Source organism: Phocoena phocoena, chromosome X, assembly GCF_963924675.1.
Source record: "Phocoena phocoena chromosome X, mPhoPho1.1, whole genome shotgun sequence".
NCBI classification, from domain to species: Eukaryota; Metazoa; Chordata; class Mammalia; order Artiodactyla; family Phocoenidae; genus Phocoena; species Phocoena phocoena.
The window spans coordinates 112,140,126-112,146,125 of record NC_089240.1 but is presented as its reverse complement, the minus strand read 5'-3'; positions in this window follow the sequence as shown (position 1 = coordinate 112,146,125).

Here is a 6,000-nt window from a genome sequence, read left to right as displayed (position 1 = left end):
GGAGTGCAGATGAAGAATATCCCCATCGTTGCAGAAAGTTCTTTTTGACAGCTCTGCTCTGGACCCTAACTGATTCCAATCTTGAAGGAAGAATAGCATATTGACTAGTTGCAGTGAGAAGGGAAGACATTTCAGGACAGAATTTGCAGGGACAAATGTTTATTGTTTTGGTGTGGTAGAATGCCCTAGGAAGAGAGCATCTTTAAATCTCTGGTTTTCTGCAGTAGTCTCAGCTTTATAAGCATATCCAGGAAGAATTTAGGGTATTCTAAAAAAATTTCTCTGCAACCTGTGTAAAGTAAAATAAAAAATGAGGTAGAATAAGAAGGGCAAAGTAGATTTAATGGCTACAAGTGCATAACTAAATCTTTTCCCACATTTCAATTCAGAAAATACATTTTTTAAGGCAGTGACCTAATTGTTTGATTTAGAAAATATATGACAATTACTGTAAAAATAGCTTATTATAATTATTGATAATAATAACCTCAAGTTCATGTCTTGAGTTAATATTTATTGGTTCATTTAACCAATATTTTTTTTTCTTTCTTTTTTTTTTTTTTGCGGTACGTGGGCCTCTCACTGTTGTGGCCTCTCCCGTTGCGGAGCACAGGCTCAGCGGCCATGGCTCACGGGCCTAGCCGCTCCGCGGCATGTGGGATCTTCCCGGACCGGGGCACGAACCCATGTCCCCTGCATCGGCAGGCGGACTCTCAACCACTGCGCCACCAGGGAAGCCCTAACCAATATTTTTAAGCACCTGCTGTGTGTCATGCAGTCTTCTAGGCCTCTGGGATCAATAACCTAACAGAGATCTTCGCCTTGCAGAAGCTCATATCCTTGTGGGTGGAAATAGAAAGCAAACAATAAACATCCTAAATTAGTAAACATATGGAATATGTGGGAGTAATAAATTCCGTGAAAAAATAGAGTACAGTAAGGGACATGCACAGTCCTTGGTGGTGATGTTAGTGGTTCGGGCAGGCAGGGGGGTTAGGCTTGTTCTCCTGGATCCTTACACAGGGTAAAATCCTTATTTTATAGGCATACAAAATAAAGCTCAGATTGGCCACAATTCATTTATACACACACGCTTCTATCATAACATGTGTTGGTAAGGATGTGGCAAGCAAGATGCTCTTGTACAACATTCAGGGCAGTGCCTTACTGGAGGGCAATATGGCAGCATCTATCGCCCTTGGTCATAGAAATTCCACTTCCAGATTTCTGTATAGGTCAGGATAGACTGGGTTATTTTGTGGTAACAAAGAACTCCAAAACTTTAGTGTCTTATAACAAGAAGTGTTTATTTCTGTATGTACACATGTTCACTAAAAGACCTGATCCTTACAATACGGATGCATCTCACAAACATAATGTTGACTGGAAGAAGTCAGACATCAAAGAGGACATACTGCATGTGGCAGAATTCTTCAGTGACCCTCCAAGATGCCTGGAGCCGGGTAGGCACATATCTGCCCCTAGTTATTCAGTCAAACACTAATCTAGGTACTGCTGTAAAGGAATTTTGCGGATTTACAGTCCCAAAGCGGTGAACCTTAAGATAGGGAGATTATCCAGGGGAGCCCTGACCTGGTCAAATGAGTTCTTTCAAAGCAGAGCATGTTCTTTGGCTGCTGGCAGAAGAGGAAGTCAGAGTTAAAGCACGAGGCAGGTTGACATTAGAGAAATTCTCTGTTGCTGGCTTGAATGTGGAGGAGGCCTTGTGACAAGGAACATGAGTGGCCTCTAGTTGCCGAGAATGACCCCTGGTTGAGAGCCAACAAGAAAACGGGGACCTTGGTCCTACAACCACAAGGAAATGAATTCTATCGACAACCAGTGAACTCTGAAGAGGAGCCCAGCCTTAGAGGAGACCCTAGTCCTGGTGGACACCTTGATTTCAGCCCTGGGAGGCCCTGAGCAGAGAATTCAGCCACACTGTACCTGGATGTTTGACCTACAGAAACTGTGAGATGATATTTTCGTGTTGTTTTAAGCTGTGGAGTTTGTGGTAATTTGTTACAGTGGCCACGTAAGACTGATACACTGTAGGATTCAATTTGTATAAACTACAAAAGCAAAACTAATTTACGCTGATATAAGTCACAATAGTGGCCACTGTTGGGAGTTTATTGACTAGAAAGGGGCTCAAAAGAGGCTTTGGGGGTGATGGTAATTTTTTCTTTGGCCGTACCGCATGGCTTGTGGGATCTTAGTTCCCCGACCGGGGACTGAACCTGCGCCCTCAGCAGTGAGAGCGCAGAGTCCTAACCACTGGACTCCCAGGGAATTCCTGATGGTACTGTTTTTTGATATGAGTGCTGATTACATGTGTGTTCAGTTTGTGAAAATTCAAGCTGTACACTTAGCCTATGTTCGCTTTTCTATATGCATATTATACTTCAATAAAATATTGAAACATACATGCAAAACATACATTTTAGTTTTTTACCAAAACCCCACATAAAACAACATTGTTTTTTTTTAATATGTCAATTCTTATATGTACTTGCTTACCAAAAAAGCCCCCCAACCTACAAAACGGACTGAAACCAGTGATTACCCTGAGGAAAGGGAGTGGGATTAGATGTGGGTCAAGAGAATTTTTGTGTTTTCTATGATATTTGAACTTGCATAGAGTTTGCAGTCATGAATGACTTGGGTCACTAAAGACATGAAGGTAGAAGGAAGAGTAAAGCACATGTATCGGTCCAGTGTCGTATTTGAGCAGAGTGCTTCTTGTCCACAGTGGAGGCACACATTCACCCAGGACTGGAGGACACTAAGACAGACCCAGCCATCTCTCCTGCCCTGTTCCATAAGAGTAGCTGCCATTTGTTGGATACCTATTCTCTGCCAGGTCCTGTAAAATGTGCTTTATGTACATTATCTCTCTAATTTCTCCTGCATACCTTACAAGACAGCTGATTAGGATCATCTCCATTGTACAGAGGAGGAAACTGAGGCCCTGGAAGGTTAAGTGTTTGCCTTGAGGCCAGACAGCTAGTAAGGAGTCAGATGGAGATCCAAATGCTGGTCTGACTCCAGAAAGTGTGTTCTTTCCGCTATAGTTGCCAGCTCCTCCCATGGTCTTATTGATTCTTAGGCTGGGATACATCACTGTATTATGATTCATTCATTCATTTTAAACTCTGAGTCCCTAACTCCTCCGTGGAGCTAACACCTGAGGTGTTTCCCAGATTACTTTCTTCCCCCTTACACGGTGAAGTGCACCTCCAGGCATGGGTGAGATGTCTGGGAGAGTGGGGCTGATATAGAAGGAAAGACACAGTGTCTTAGACAGGATTGACTTGGACTTGATATTGAATTCTTAAAATTCCCCAGGGTGACTGGATGCTTAGGGTGACTCAGTCTCCTCCTGGGGGCTCGGCTCAGCCTAGCTTCAAGCCACAGGCTCTGTGATGTGGATTCCAGCTTGCTCTCAATATGATCACCCTGTATAGACTATATTAATAAACTTGGTGCAAGCACTGTAGACATGGAAAGTGAAATCCTATCCCTGCCCAGGAGATTCCAATCCTCAAGGCATAAGGGCCAAGCCATCCATCGAATTGCAAAAGACTTACAATGGAGGCAGCTGACTCGAGCCTGGACTTGACTCGGAATTCACTGAATACCGGAGAGGGAGCCTGTTCTGCAAAGGCACTCAGGTTACGGAGATGAAAGAGCAGCCTGCAGCACTTGACCAGAGCCTTTGCAGCGAACTTTTGAGAATGAAGGGCAGGAAAAGGATCTGCTCAGGACACTCGGTTTCTTAGGCTTTTGGGGACTTCTTATGTTCTTTTACATGAAGAACAGTCTGTAAATATTCCTAAGAGGGACTGCCTTATCATTTCAGATCAGTTTCAGGGGTCTTGGGGGGAGGCACAATTCAGCCTGAATATCCTACTCTCCGCTTTTAATCCAAGTGTTAGGCCACAAACTCTAGTGTATAACAGAGCTCAAAGAAGGCTTAGAGAATATAGTAATGTCTTTATAGTGAATAGTTTATATCATACTAATTCTCCCTCATTTGACGAAATCTGGCTGTATCAACTATCCAGGTTTTGATGAAATTAGTGTTGAATAAAAATTTTTCCAGTTGATATCCAGCATAAAATGTCTGTTTAGGATGTTATAGAAGAGCATCTAATGCAGATGATAAATCACATCTAGCCACATTTCCAGACGCAGTCAACAAAGAAAATAGCCTCTCCTGCATTCTGGGTTTGCATCATCCTGGCAAATTATTGTTGTTCTCATTGTTGTTAGTTTGCTAGCATCTCAGCTGGAGTAGGATTTGTCCTTGATAAGAGAGCCAGAAACTGTTCATTTGACAATTCATTATCTGGCTCTCTTCCAGAAGACTCTGGAACACCAAATGTCAGTTTCTGCTTTGACTTGCTACCAAACCGCTGGCGAGATCTGGAACTATGGAAACATTTAGGGTGAAATGCTGAGTGTCTTTTATTTTACTTGAACTGTGTCTGTCCTGCTCGCTCTTCTCCCCGGAAAAAGCAGCTTATTGACTTGGTCTAAAAAACAAACTATTTGTTCTAATGGAGCTGTGGATGTTGATACAAACTGTGGTGTGCTTGTGTGGCCACATACTGCGCCCTTGATGAAAGACCTCACAATGTCACACTCTTGGTGCCATAGATGGAGGGTTGCATTTGTTGCTGGGGAGAGCTAGGACACTTAAAATTTTTTTTTTTATTTTACTGAAGTATAGTTGATTTACAATGTTGTGTTAGTTTCTGGGGCACAACAAAGTGATTCGGTTATCTATCTATCTATCTATCTATCTATCTATAATAGTTTGCGTTTGTTAATCCCAAACTCCCAATCCATCCCTCCCCCACCCCCTCTCCCCTCCAGACTTGGCAACCGCAGGTCTGTTCTCTATGTCCGTGAGTCTGTTTCTGTTTCATAAATAAGTTCATTTGTGTCATATTTCAGATTCCATATGATATAAGTGATATCATATGATATTTGCCTTTCTCTTTCTGACTTACTTCACTTAGTATGATAATCTCTAGGTCCATCCATGTTGGTACATATGGCATTATTTCATTCTTCTTTATGACTGAGTAGTATTCCATTGTGTATAAGTACCACATGTTCTGGAGCTAAGACACTTTTCATACAACCTCATTGACAAGGAAGGGACTGGGTCACTGGGCACAAGGAAAGGCGATCAAAACAGTTTCTATCAGCAAAAGTTCCTCTTTCTGGGATGCAGACAAAAAGGAGGGGAGAGTGGATTGATCGACTTTTCCAGGCCTTTCCCCCTGATGTTTGCTAGGAAACCTCTGACCGTTCCAGCCCACTGTGGAGCATCCTCAGAGCTTTCACTGCATTAGAGCCTGTGTCACAGATTAGTCAGTGGCTCACTATCCTCAGGTTCACACACGTTGGCTGTATTTTCTTACGTCAATGGTAAGCTCTCTGAGAATGTGGACCAGTCTCTGTTGAAGATACTGGGGTACCCAGTAGGATATAGTTAGTGCAAAGAAAACATTTTAAAACCATATATTGTCAAGTAAGGGGAAAACTAACATCTCTTGAGCACCTACTCTGTGCTAGATCCTTTGTGAGGTGCCTTGGCATTACCTCATGTTGGCATGTGTGCCTGGGTGGATTAAGGGGGTGGTCAGCAGTGGCAACTCCGTACCAGCTGTGTGCCCTTGACCAAGTTCCTTCGGCCCTAAGGCACAACATTTTCCACACAGATAAAGTGAGAACAACGACGGCTGCCTCGCTGAGTTGTTATGAAGGTCCAGTCAGTGTCTGTGAAAGTTTTTGGTCAACTGAGAAGCCTTAGACCAAATATTATTGCTATTGGGAGCTATGGAGAAGTTTTAAAAATGAAGAAGCTAAGGTCCCAGCCTTCCAGAAGGTTATTGCATAGTGGAGTGGACAGAGTTGCTTATGACACTTCCAAAAAATAACACTATCAGATAATGTGGGTGACGTCCCAAGGTTGTGTGCACGTTG